This window comes from Lithobates pipiens, unplaced genomic scaffold, assembly GCF_037356315.1.
Source record: "Lithobates pipiens isolate NorthernLeopardFrog02 unplaced genomic scaffold, aLitPip1_a1.2 Scaffold_18, whole genome shotgun sequence".
In the NCBI taxonomy this organism is placed as follows: domain Eukaryota; kingdom Metazoa; phylum Chordata; class Amphibia; order Anura; family Ranidae; genus Lithobates; species Lithobates pipiens.
The window spans coordinates 504,403,522-504,415,880 of NW_027507758.1; the positions used below are offsets into that span (position 1 = coordinate 504,403,522).

General features: G+C 45.2%; 1 protein-coding gene across 2 annotated transcripts in view; it reads left to right on the forward strand.

Moving 5' to 3' along the window:
* Nucleotides 1-7,344: 7,344 nt before the first annotated feature.
* The window catches only part of NCK1 (NCK adaptor protein 1), a 169,783-nt gene continuing 164,768 nt past the window's right edge, over nucleotides 7,345-12,359 (forward strand). Inside the window, exon 1 of one of the 2 annotated variants that reach the window (XM_077488687.1) lies at nucleotides 7,345-7,697. The gene's annotated coding sequence lies outside the window, so the exon portion shown is untranslated. The remainder of the gene's footprint in view (nucleotides 7,698-12,359) is intronic. The other variant, XM_077488686.1, reaches the window with a different exon arrangement.

Genomic DNA, 12,359 nt, shown 5'->3' on the forward strand with positions numbered 1-12,359 from the left:
ACACCGCAAAGAAAAAAAAAAAAAGGCAGTTCCCCTGAAAATGCATACCAGACTATATAGTGGTTGTAAACCTCAGCCATAAAATATGAACAAAGCATATCCTTCTATAGTTGGTACTTGTTTCAATTAAGAGCGCTAAGTGTCATTTCACCTCTCCCTCTACTCCGGCACCTTTCCTTCCCTGCTCAAACATGCACTGGTTACCCCCATCCTCAAAAAACCCTCACCAGACCCCACTTGTTTGAATAACTTAAACCGGAGGTCCACCCTAAAGTGGACCTCCGCTCATCGGAACCCTCCCCCCCTCCGGCGCCACAATTGGCACCTTTCAGGGGGGAGGGGGGTGCAGATACCTGTACAGTACAGGTATTCTGCACCCACTTCCGGGATAGCTCTCTGCGGAAAGGGGTGTAGATTACGCCCCTTTCTGCAAGTGCCCCGCTGCCTGCTGGGAAACACACAGATCCCAGAGGCAGCGGGGACCGTCCTTATTGCGCAGCGCGATTCGCGCATGCGCAGTAGGGAACCGGGAAATGAAGCCGAAAGGCTCCATTTCCTGATTCCCATACCCAAGATGGCGGCGGCAGCACCCGTCAGACGATCTAGAGATCGGCTTCGGGTGCCGACATCGCGGGCGCGCTGGACAGGTAAGTGTCACTATTTTAAAAGTCAGCAGCTGCAGTATTTGTAGCTGCTGGCTTTAAAAAAAAAAAAAAAACAAAAAAAAAAAAACAAACGCGGAGTCCCGGCGGACTTCCGCTTTAAGACCCATCTCCCTGCTCCCGTTTGCTTCCAAGCTCATTGAACAACAACCTTCTCGACCCCCTACAGTCAGGCTTCTGCCCACGACATTCTACTGAAACTGCCTTACTAAAACTCACCAACAACCTACTAACTGCTAAAAGCACTGGGCACTACTCCATACTCATACTTTTAGACCTCTCTGCTGCCTTTGACAGTTAACCACCCACTCCTCCTCAGCAAATTACACTCCCTTGGCCTCCGCGATTCTGCTTTATCCTGGTTCTCCTCCTACCTATCTCAGTGCACTTTTGGTGTCACTTACAACTCCATCTCATCCACTCCCCTTACTCTTTCTGTTGGGGTACCCCAAGGTTCTGTCCTTGGGCCTCTCCTATTCTCAATCTATACCTCTTCCCTGGGCCAGTTGATAACCTTCCATGGCTTATAATACCACCTCTATGCCGACGACACCCAGATCTTTATCTCCACTCCTCAACTCACCCCCTCTATCTCACGGATCTCAAACTTACTGAATGACACATCGATATGGATGTCACACCACTTCCTAAAACTCAATCTTTCTAAAACTGAGCTTGTTATATTTCCTCCTTCATGGTCCCTGCCCTGTGACTTCACTATTAATATCAACAACACAACCATTGGTCCCTCCACACATGCCAGGGTCCTGGGTGTAATCCTTGACTCTGACCTCTCCTTCAGCCCCCACATCCAATCACTGGCTAAATCCTGCTGCCTTAACCTCCGCAAAATCTCTAGAATTCGACCCTTCCTGACTAATGACACCACTAAGCAACTTATTCACTCCTTGATTATTTCCCGCTATGACTACGGCAACTCTCTCCTTAATGGCCTACCTTTAATCAGGCTATCCCCCTTCAATCTATTATGAATTCTGCTGCTAGACAAATACACCTCACTAACCGATCCATGACTGCTGCTCCTCTCTGCTAATCCCTTAACTCAGGGGTGTCCAAACTTTTTTCAAAGAGGGCCAGATTTGATGAAGTGAACATGCACGAGGGCCGACCATTGAACCATTAAAATTCTGTCTGCGTGTTCGTTCAAGCACTAATACACTGCCCAGCAAGAATTCTCTTGCCTCTGCTCTTTAGGGGTACCATTAATTCTTAATGGCACCCCACACATTGGAAAACGTGGGGTTCTTTTGGTGCAGTTCAATAAAAAAAATAAAGGCTTGGGGACTTCTTTCCCTGCATTTTTGTGAGTAGAGAAGTCCATGTAAATGAATGGGCTTCCCTACACGCAGCACGCAGCCACACAGATGTGAATCAAGGGCTTGTTCACATGTCAGGTTGGAGGGGCAGTAAAACTACATGGTTAAGCTGTTTTTACCACCCCTAACTTCTCCCCCTTTAGCTGCAGAGGGAACAGCTGGGGGTATGATATGGCTGCAGCTGGAGGTATACCCAGGGTGAATGAGCCTGCACTGCAACTACCCCAAAACTGTGTGCATTGCACAGTTGCGGTATAGCGATGCTGCATTTACGGGCTTAAAACAGGTGGTGAGGAGGCAACATAATGCCTCTTTACCGCCTTTCAAATGCCTCTGAAAAGCAATCTGTACATGGATTACTTTGCAGAGGAGCAGCAGTCCTGGCTGTTATCACACACAAGCGCTACAAAAGCAGTTCTGATAATACAGGAATGGGGGATGGGGGGGGTCTAGATTAAAAGTAACAGACATACAGACACACACAGACATGAATAAAGCACTTTTAAAATGAATGTAACTGCTAGCATAGTACAGTACCTTTCCAGCTTCCTCATTCAGCCGGGTACTGCACTGTAGGGGGAAGCAGAGAGCACAGCACACTTCCCTGCATCTTACATTCACTTTTGGGGCTGAGGAGCTTCTCACAGTGCTGATGTACAACTCGGCAGGGGATCGCTCATCTGATAGCCAGGCGGGCCGTTCAAAACCAGCCCGCGGGCCGGACTTTGGACATGCCTGCCTTAACTGGTGTCCCCATCTACATCACCAACCTCATCTGCAGATATCGCCCAAATGGTCCCCTCTGCTCCTCCCAGGACGTCTCTAGCTCCCTTACCGCCTCCCATGCTCACCTTCAAGACTGCTCCAGAGCCTCTCCCATCCTCTGGAACTCCCTGCCCCAGTATATCTGATCAACTCCTACCCTGCCCACCTTTAGGAGATCTCTGAAAACTAATTTATTCAGGGAAGCTTATCCCACACCCACCTAATTGTCCCCGAGCCATCCGCATCAAATCATTCTCTGCAGCTATTACCTTTTGTACCACCCCTCCCTTTAGAATGTAAGCTCTACAAGCAGGGCCCTCCTGTACCTTTTATATTGAACTGTACTGCAATTGTGTTGTCCCCCCTAAACATTGTAAAGCTCTGTGTAAACAGTTGGCGCTATATAAATCATGTTTAATAATAGTAATTTCTGTCTGTTGCTTCGTTCCTCTGCTACTCGTGTGAGTCACTTCTGACACCAAGAGAAATATGGTGACAGGGGAGGGAACTCCAGCCGATTGACAGCCTCAGCTCCGTTCCTGTGTGCTCTGTGTATGGGGAGATGTCCCTTCTCTCCAATCAGCTTTCAGAGCTCTCCTCACTGAGCTCTGCAGAAGGTAATTTCAGCACTCCGTCCCCATTTTTCTAACAGTGCAAACAAGCTTTAAAGATTCAGCACTTAACAGATATAGAGAAGAAAAGACTGTAGATAGACAGATGAAGCATATGTAGATTAATTTGTTTCATCTCTATGTATAACCTGAGGCCAGCCAGTTTATAGGGTATATACAAGGGTTTACAACCACTGACCATAAATGTATTAGAAATGTGCAATTAATTCTGTTCTGAATATAAATTCGGACAAACAAAAAAAAAGCTCTGCACCCGGCTGTCTGACAGTGCTTAAACATCTAAGGGGCGGGACCACCTGGCAATGTCACTGGTGGACCCATTCCCTTGTAACATCATTGATCCAACAGCACACCCCAGTCGATGATGTCACAGGGGGCGGGGTCAGCCGATGATGTCATGGGGTGGCACCCGCCCCTTAGTTATGCAAGAACTAGCGGACGTCGGGAGCCTTTGTCGGGTGCAGAACTGTTTGTTTTCTTTCTACCCCACACTCCTTCACATGGGGGGGGCAGGATCTGGGGGCCCCCTTGGGGGACAAGGTACTTTGGGGGGGGAGCAGAGCCCCCTGCCCCAAGCACCCCTATGTTGCTTGCATATGGGGCCTGGTATAGTTCAGGAGGAGGGGGGGAGCGAGAGCCCTTTCCTGGCCTGCCAAACTGCATACTTGAATAAGAGTCTGGTATGGATCTTCTGAAAGATAATGTTACGCCGAGTAAATTGATAACAAACATGTCACGCTTCAAAATTGCGCCCGCTCGTGGAATGGCGACAAACTTTTACCCTTAAAAATCTCCATAGGCGACGTTTAAAAAATTATGCAGGTGGTATATTTTGAGTTACAGAGGAGGTCTAGGGCTAGAGTTATTATCTTAGTTATGGTTTTTGAAAGAATATTCATTCGGAATGCGACCCATGTAAAGTAGGCTTAAGAAAATTATTATTATTTTTTTTTTATATCAAAATATTCGGTCACTTTCGTTTGTCTAGCAAAAAAATAAAAACCCTGGAGGTGATTAACTACACTTTCTGCAAAATCACTTATCTGTACGTCATTTTACTGAAGTCGTTGTACTGGGTGATGCCTGCAGCTGCGTACCGTTTTCCTAGAGCTGACAGTTGGCTTTCTTGTAATAACAACTGATGCAGGTAAGCAGCTGCTGAGCTGTTATTACAAGCAGTGGGAATGGGACATCACCATCCAACGCCTTCTGCCACTCTGCTTGGGTCGCCCGTCTAGCCGGGAGACCCGAGCCACCATCCGGCATGTCTGCTGGCTGGTTGGAGACCTGAACAAAGCCGGATTCAGCTTCGGGTCTCTGATGTAGAAACCTGGACGTGACATCACTTCCGGTTCACTTGGCAGCCATTGGCACCCGTTTTTTTAAAAATTTCAGTGTACGGAAACGCTGATCTTGGGGTTTTGAACACTTTCAAGTGCAGAGGAGGGGTTTGGGGTCTTTTATACCCCAGATCCCTCTATGAAGAGTACCTGTCACTGCCTATTAATATCACAAGGGATGTTTTTTACATTCCTTGTGACAGCAATAAAAGTGATCAGAAGTTTTTCTCTCTCTTTTTTTTTTTTTTTTTTTTTTTACAGGAACAGTGAAACAAAAAAAAAAAAAAAAAAAAAATGTTTTAAAGTGCTTCTGTGCTCGCGCCCCAAAGAAACTGCATAAATAAGTCACACCTGCAAATGTAAACAGTGTTTAAATCACACATCACTACGATCGTTAAGCCCTATACACACTATCAGATTTTCTGCTGATTTTTGTCTTCAGAATTACCAAAACCATGTAGTGCAAGGGCCTGCCTGATTGCATACAAATTGAAACTCCTAAGGTTTGGCCTCATATTATATGGTTTTGGTAAATCCGAAGGAAAAAGAAAAAAAATCAGCAGAAAATCTTATAGTGTGTATGGGGCTTTAGAGTGAGAACAATAATTCTAGCTCAAGACCTCCTCAGTAACTCTAAACATGCAAGCGTTACATTTTTTTAAACCGTCACCTATAGAGATTTTTTTTAAGTACCGTCATTTATCACCCTTTCATGAATATGTACAATTTTGAAGTGTGACAGGTTAGGCATCCATTTACACGGCGCAACATCTTCCTTCACACTATACAAAAAAAATTGGGCTAACTTTACTGTTTTTTTTTTTTAATTCAAAATTCATTGAAGTGTATTACCCCCCCCCCCCCCCAAAAGATTTGTTTAAAAGACCGCTGCGTAATTACAGTGCAACATAAAATATTGCCACGACTGCCATTTTATTCTCTAGAGCAGTAATGGCGAACATTGGCACCCCAGATGTTTTGAATCTACATATCCCATGATGCTCATGCACTCTGCAGTGTAGGTGAGCATCATCGGAAACGTAGTTCCAAAACATCAACAAGGTTCACCATCACTGCTCCAGGGCAGTGATGGTGAACCTTGGCACCCCAGATGATTTGGAACTACATTTCCCATGATGCTTTTTTTTTTTTTTTTTTCGAGTGTATGAGCATCATGGGATATGTAGTTCCAAAACATCTGTGGTGCCAAGGTTCACCATCACTGCTCTAGGGTCTCTGCTAAAAGGTTATAATATATATATATATATATATATATATATATATATATATATATATATATATATATATATATATATATATATAATATAGGGGTTCCAAGCAATTTTCTAGCAAATAATATTGCGTTTAACTTGTAGTCAACAAGTGTCAGAAATCAGCTGTCTTGTAGTGGTTAAATACCACCAAAAGAATGCTCTATTTGTGTGAAAAAAATTTTTTTATAAAAATGTCACATGGGCACAGTGTAGCATGGCCACATAATTGTCATTCCAAGTGTGAGAGAGCAGAGGCTCGGTGCGATGTTGGAACCCTGTGCGAATCCTCTGTGGGTTCCCACATTGCACCTGTTTTGCAGGCAGGTCACACTGCCCTATGCGAAACGCTGGGAGCGTCAAAACATAGTTAAAGAGGGAGTCCACCTAAAAAAAAAAAAAAATATTATATATATATATATATATATATATATATATATATATATATATATATATATATATATTTTTTTTTTTTATATTAAAAACCAGCAGCTACAAATACTGCAGCTGCTGACTTTTAATAAAATGGACACTTACCTGTCCCAGGGTCCAGCGATGTCGGCAGCCAAAGCCGGGCAATCGCTCGGCTCTCGACTGCTGCTGTCCCCATTCTCGGTGAGGGAATCAGGAAGTGAAGCGTTGCAGCGTGGTAGTCTATGCCCGGAAGTGGGTGCAAATACCGGTCTTAGACAGGTATCTGCACCCCCTCCCCCATGAAAGGTGTCAAATGTGACACTAGAGGGGGGAGGGAAAAGCGGGAGGTTCAATTTTTGTGTGAACCTCGGCTTTGACACTCCCGGTTCGCATATCCCAGTGCCAACTGTCAGTTTGGACAGGAATCAGATCGTATTGGGTGTGAACACCCGCCTGGTGCGGACCAAAAAAAAGTGTCCGTGTGAGTTTGGTCCGAATATGAATTCAGCCATACAATCTGGAACCACGCAGACATGGCATGTGATATACCCAGTGGATCACATGCGGTATTGCACAGCACACCAGTGTGGACCAAGAGTAGAAGCTGAACATTGGCCTGGGCAGGAAGGGGTGAAAGTGTCCAGTATTGAAGTGGTTAAAGTTTCCTCACCCTGCCTGGGAAATACTGAAGGGCAAGTAGCGTTCTGAGAATACAACACACAAGATCCCACCAAAGACTTCCATTTGTAGGGATACCACAAAGCCCAGCATGCCCTCCCCACGGTACACATGCAGCAAGCGCTCACATTCCACACATGCGCACTGCAAGCGGTGACGTCGTCCCAGCATTCCTTCCTAAATGACCGCCTTCAGGGGGGGTGGAACAAGCCGTGCAACGTCATCACAAGGCACGACTGACATTCCACTGACTGTAGTGACAGATAGCACCCGGCGTAGCAGCCGCCATGCACCCAATCACCGGCCGCTCCTCACAGCCGCACTCATGTAAGCAGAAACTACGAGAGCGCCATCACAGTCTTTGAAGAAGGGGACGAGCGGGCGTGGCTATGCCGAGAGGCGTGGCTGAATCCAAGGCGTGGTGATTGAGTTGAGTCGCTGGTTGGGCGTGCCTAGTGGCTGCGCTTGCCGGGGTGGGCGGGGCGAGGCTGGTCGGGCTGTCTGTGGTCAGTTGAGCTGGGCGCTCCGGGCGGTGTGTGGCTGAGGAGGGAGCGCTGGAGGCGGCGAGGACACAGGACGGAGCCGGGGGAGCCTGCAGGTGAGTGCTCCAACCTACCTATTCCAGATAGAGCCTGGGCACAGGAGGGGAGCCTCTCCCACAATGCTGTGCGCGAGGCCTGCGGGGCTGACAGGGCAGGAGCCCCTCACTACAGGAGACACTGCCTACCAAGCACAGTCTATAGATCTGTCTGTGTGTGTGACATATACAGAGCCAGGGGAGAATGGGCATAGCAACCAATCAGCCTCTATCTTCTGCTTCATCAGTTAGGTTTTGGGATTGAGAGCTGGGAGCTGATTGGTTGGCATGTACAGCTGCTCCCAGATTGGATAGATTCCCCTCACTGTGTGTGTACATAGTCTATCATTGTATGGTATGAACAATGGGGGATTTTATCAGAAGCAGAGCAACCCATCAGATTGTGTTATTAACTGAGCAAGCTCAAGCTAGAAGCTGATTGGTCTGTACTATAGTCTGCATACAATTGAAAGCTGGGTGCTGATTGGTTGGCATGTACAGCTGCTCCCAGATAGGATAGATTTCTCTCGCTGTGTGTGTACATAGTCTGTGGTTGTATGGTATAAATAATGGGGTGGGGGGTCTTATCACAAGTGGAGCAATTGTTCATAGCAACCAATCAGATTCTGTCATTCTTAACTGAACAAGCTCAAGCTAGAAACTGATTGGTCTGTATACAATACACTATTTGATTGGGTGACAGCTGTTCCTGGTGTACCGTAAGGCCCCATTCACACCTTGACGTTCCAGGAATGCAGAAATGTACAGCTGGATTATTTCCTAATGGTACCTTGAATGACGGCCAGGAGATAAAGTGCTGGAGCCTCTTTGTTGCATGTAGTAGGACAGGTCTATTCAGGTGAAGCGGATGCCCCATGTTGTAGAGCTGCACGATTCTGGCCAAAGTGAGTATCACAATTTTTTTTTGCTTAGAATAAAAAGATCACGATTCTCGCAACGTAAAATCGTTTGCATTATACAAAAAACAATGGGTGAACTTTACTGTGTTTTTTTTTTTTTTTTTTTTTTTTTTTTTTTTATTCATTCAAGTATTTTTTCCCCCCAAAAATTGCATTTGAAAGACCGTTGCCCAAATACAGCCTGACATAAAATATTGAAACAACCACCGTTTTATTCTGTAGGGTGTCTACTAAAATGATATATATAATGTTTGGGGGTTCTAAGTAATTTTCTAGCAAAACAATTGATTTTTTTTTACTTTTTTAAACCAACAAATGTCAGAAAAAGGATTAAGTGGTTAAACTTTTTTCACTTACACACAAAGTGTATTCCATTGACAAATTGTTACAATGTTTATACTTAGAGTCCATTCACACAGGAGCAACTTTGGATCCGACTTGAAGTCATCCCAAGTTGCCTTAAGGCTCCATGCACACTGAAGCTCAAAAAAGCTATTTCTGGACGCCAGATTGCTGGCAGAAAACGCTGGTTGAAAAACCTGCTTTTAACAGTGTTTTATACTAGCGTTAATGAGCGTTAATGAGCGTTTTGCAGCGTTAGCGTTAATGGGCGTTTTTTATAAAAATACACAGAGGACACTCCAAAAATCCCACAATGCATTGAAAAATAGAATGCCGAACACTAATGAATGAGCGTTAATGAGCGTTTGTCGTTTTTTGCCGCTGAAAAACGGCACTTTGAACGCGAATTTCTGGCGTTCAGAAAAAAGCCCATAAACTCCACTGCTCATTAAAGCTGAAAAACGTCCATGTGTGCATGGACACATAGGCTAACATAGAGTGGAGTTTATGGGCTTTTACAAAAAACGCCCAAACGCCAATAAACTGCAGTTTATCAGCTTCAGTGTGCATGGAGCCTAAGTCACGCAACATGATAAAATCAATGCAAGTGAATGAGAGCCGTCTTAATGCACACTACTGAAGTAGCTCCGACTTCAGAAAAGGTTCCTATACTACTTCAATCTGACTTCTAGGCAACTTGAACCCATTGATTTCAATGGAAGTTGCCTCCAAGTCTGATCCCCTGTCTTAACTGAAGCAACTTTCCAGGAAGTAAAAATAGTTTTCTAGGCAAACCCCTCCCTCCCACAGAGCTGATTATTATGTGATTGGCCACTGGCAAAGTCTCCTCTCCTGGAAGCAACTTCAAGTTGCCTTGTAAGTTGCCTCAAGTCGTGCTGTGATTCATACTCAAGTCGTGTCCAAGTTGCCTCCCAAAGTCTCGCTCAAAGTCGTGTTGCCCCTGTGTGAACGGACCCTTAAGTTCAACTGATAAAGAATGTTGTGATTCTTGGCAGACTGCCCGCTTTTTCTCTTCCCCCCCCCCCCTTTTTTTTTTTTTTTTTAAAGGGGTTTTGGCTTCAGAAGCGCAGAGAGAATTCTTTGTGTAGAAAGAATTGCGAAACACTTTAGTCAGGATCGCGATAACGATTCTTGGCAATTAATTGTGCACCTCTACCATGTTGTCACATGACAAATGTGTGAATAAAATGCGTCATGTTGTTGTGTAGATGTGAATGAGACCCCAAAGCAGGCTGTGTCATAGGATCTCCCCTATCCACCTGTTTTATCCAGCTTATCTTTAGACCCCTTTCACATTGAGGCAGTTTTCAGGCGTTTTAGCGCCTGTAAACCACCTGAAAACTGCCTCCTATTCATAGCAATGGGTGCTTTCACACCTGGGGCGGTGCACTCCCAAAACGCCCCTGCCCATTGCGATGAATGGGCTCCGTAAGTGCCACAACGCTGGAGTTTTTGACCCCTATTTTTGGGGTTAATAGTACCCCACTAGCGGCCGAAAAGCGCCAATTAAACAGCGCTAAAGCACCACTAAAACAAGTGTGCAAGGGGCATTATACAGGTACAATAACTTGATTTTTTTTTTTTACTGATAAAATTGTTTTCTTCTCAAGTGGTAGGTCATAATTGGCCACATACAGACTTGGAGGGCAATTTGGAGTGACGTAACCCATTGGGGGTTTAATTGCCACTGCTAAGCTTTTAGTAAACTGAAGTCAGACTGTGTAGTAAATAATAATGCACACACCTACCTTTTATGACCATCCATCTAGAATTGAATAGGTTCCACTTTTTCCACCAAAACAGCCCTGACCCATGTCCAGACATGGACTCCACTAGACCTCTGAAGGTTTGATGTGGTATCTGACACCAAGCTGTCAGTAGCTGATCATTTGGGTCCTGTAAGCTGCGAGATAAAAACGCCTCCGTAGATCGGACTTGTTGGTTCAGCATGACCAATAGATGATTGATTGAGATCTGGAGAATTTGGAGGCCAAGTCAACACCTCAAATTTGTTGTGTTCCTCAAATCATTCTTGGTACCATTTTTGCAGTGCGGCAGACCACGTTATCCTGCTGAAAGAGGCCACTGCCATCATGGAATATCAATGTGCTTGCTCGGTCATGTTTAGGTAGGTGGTACATGTCAAAGTAATTTTCACATTCATGGCAGGACCCAAGGCTTCCCAGCAGGACATTGCCCAAAGCATTACACAGCCTCTGCTGGCTTGCCTTCTTCTCATAGTACATCCTGGTGCCATCTCTTTCCCTGGTAAGTGATGCACACACACCTGGGCATGCACGTGATGCAAAAGAAAATGTGTTTTATCAGACCAAGCCACCTTCTTCCATTGTTCTGTGGTCCAGTTCTGATGCTCACGTGCCCATTGTAGGCACTTTGGCTGTGGACATGGGGTCAGCATGGGCACCTTGACCAGTCTATGGCTGCATAGCCCCGTACAAAACAAAACGGCAATGTCAATTTTTCTTTTAACCTATGAACTTCAGGGACAACATGTTTACTTGCTACCTAATATATCCCACCAACTTTCAGATGCCATTGCAACAAGATCCCTAATCAATGTTATTCACTTTACCTGTCAGTGGTCATAAAATTTTGGCTGGTCGGTATGTATTTTTATTATCGTGTTTGTGTGTTGTAACTGCTCCTCTACTTTGCTCCTCACTCTTCCCAGAGTCTAATCCTAGGACTGGAATCGCACAATTTGCGGTTTTGGCCGGTGCTTGTTCCTTGGTGATAATGAAATCACGGGTGGAAATGCATGAAAACGCACATCAATGTGCATTCATATGCCTCTTGATGCTCTTCCAATGATTTTATTGGAAATTTTATTCGCCAAAAAAAAACCACAAAATATGAATGGGTCTCACCACTTATACTGCTTAATGCCTAAAATCACTTCAGCAGTATATCCTTGGGAAAGATTTGGAAATGTTGGCACTTGTATGTAGGCAGGGATATTGGGGCAATGTGTATAGGGTTTGTATGCTTGTGTGTGCGTTTGTCCCAGGGGTGGACTGATCACTCGGGCACTGCCCAAGGGCCACATGCTACCAAGGGTAACCATCAGGGTTGCCAGCCTCAATAAAGCCAGGGACAGTATGTCAAAATCTGTGTTTTTTTTTTTTTTTTTTTTTAAATCCCAAGATTATATCTGCCCCACCTCTCCAATACCTTTCAGTGTGTGTATATACTGTGTGGCCCTGTAATCTATTGCCTGGGGGCCCCATAATCTCCTATTGCCCAGGGGGCCCCATGAGTTGTCAGTCCACCCATGGTTTGGCCTCATTCACATTGACAGTAAAAAATACATTGTTGATCCTCTGTATTTTTTCAACCAACCACCTCCAAAATGAATGCGGCGGCTGCTCGGGTAAGGACA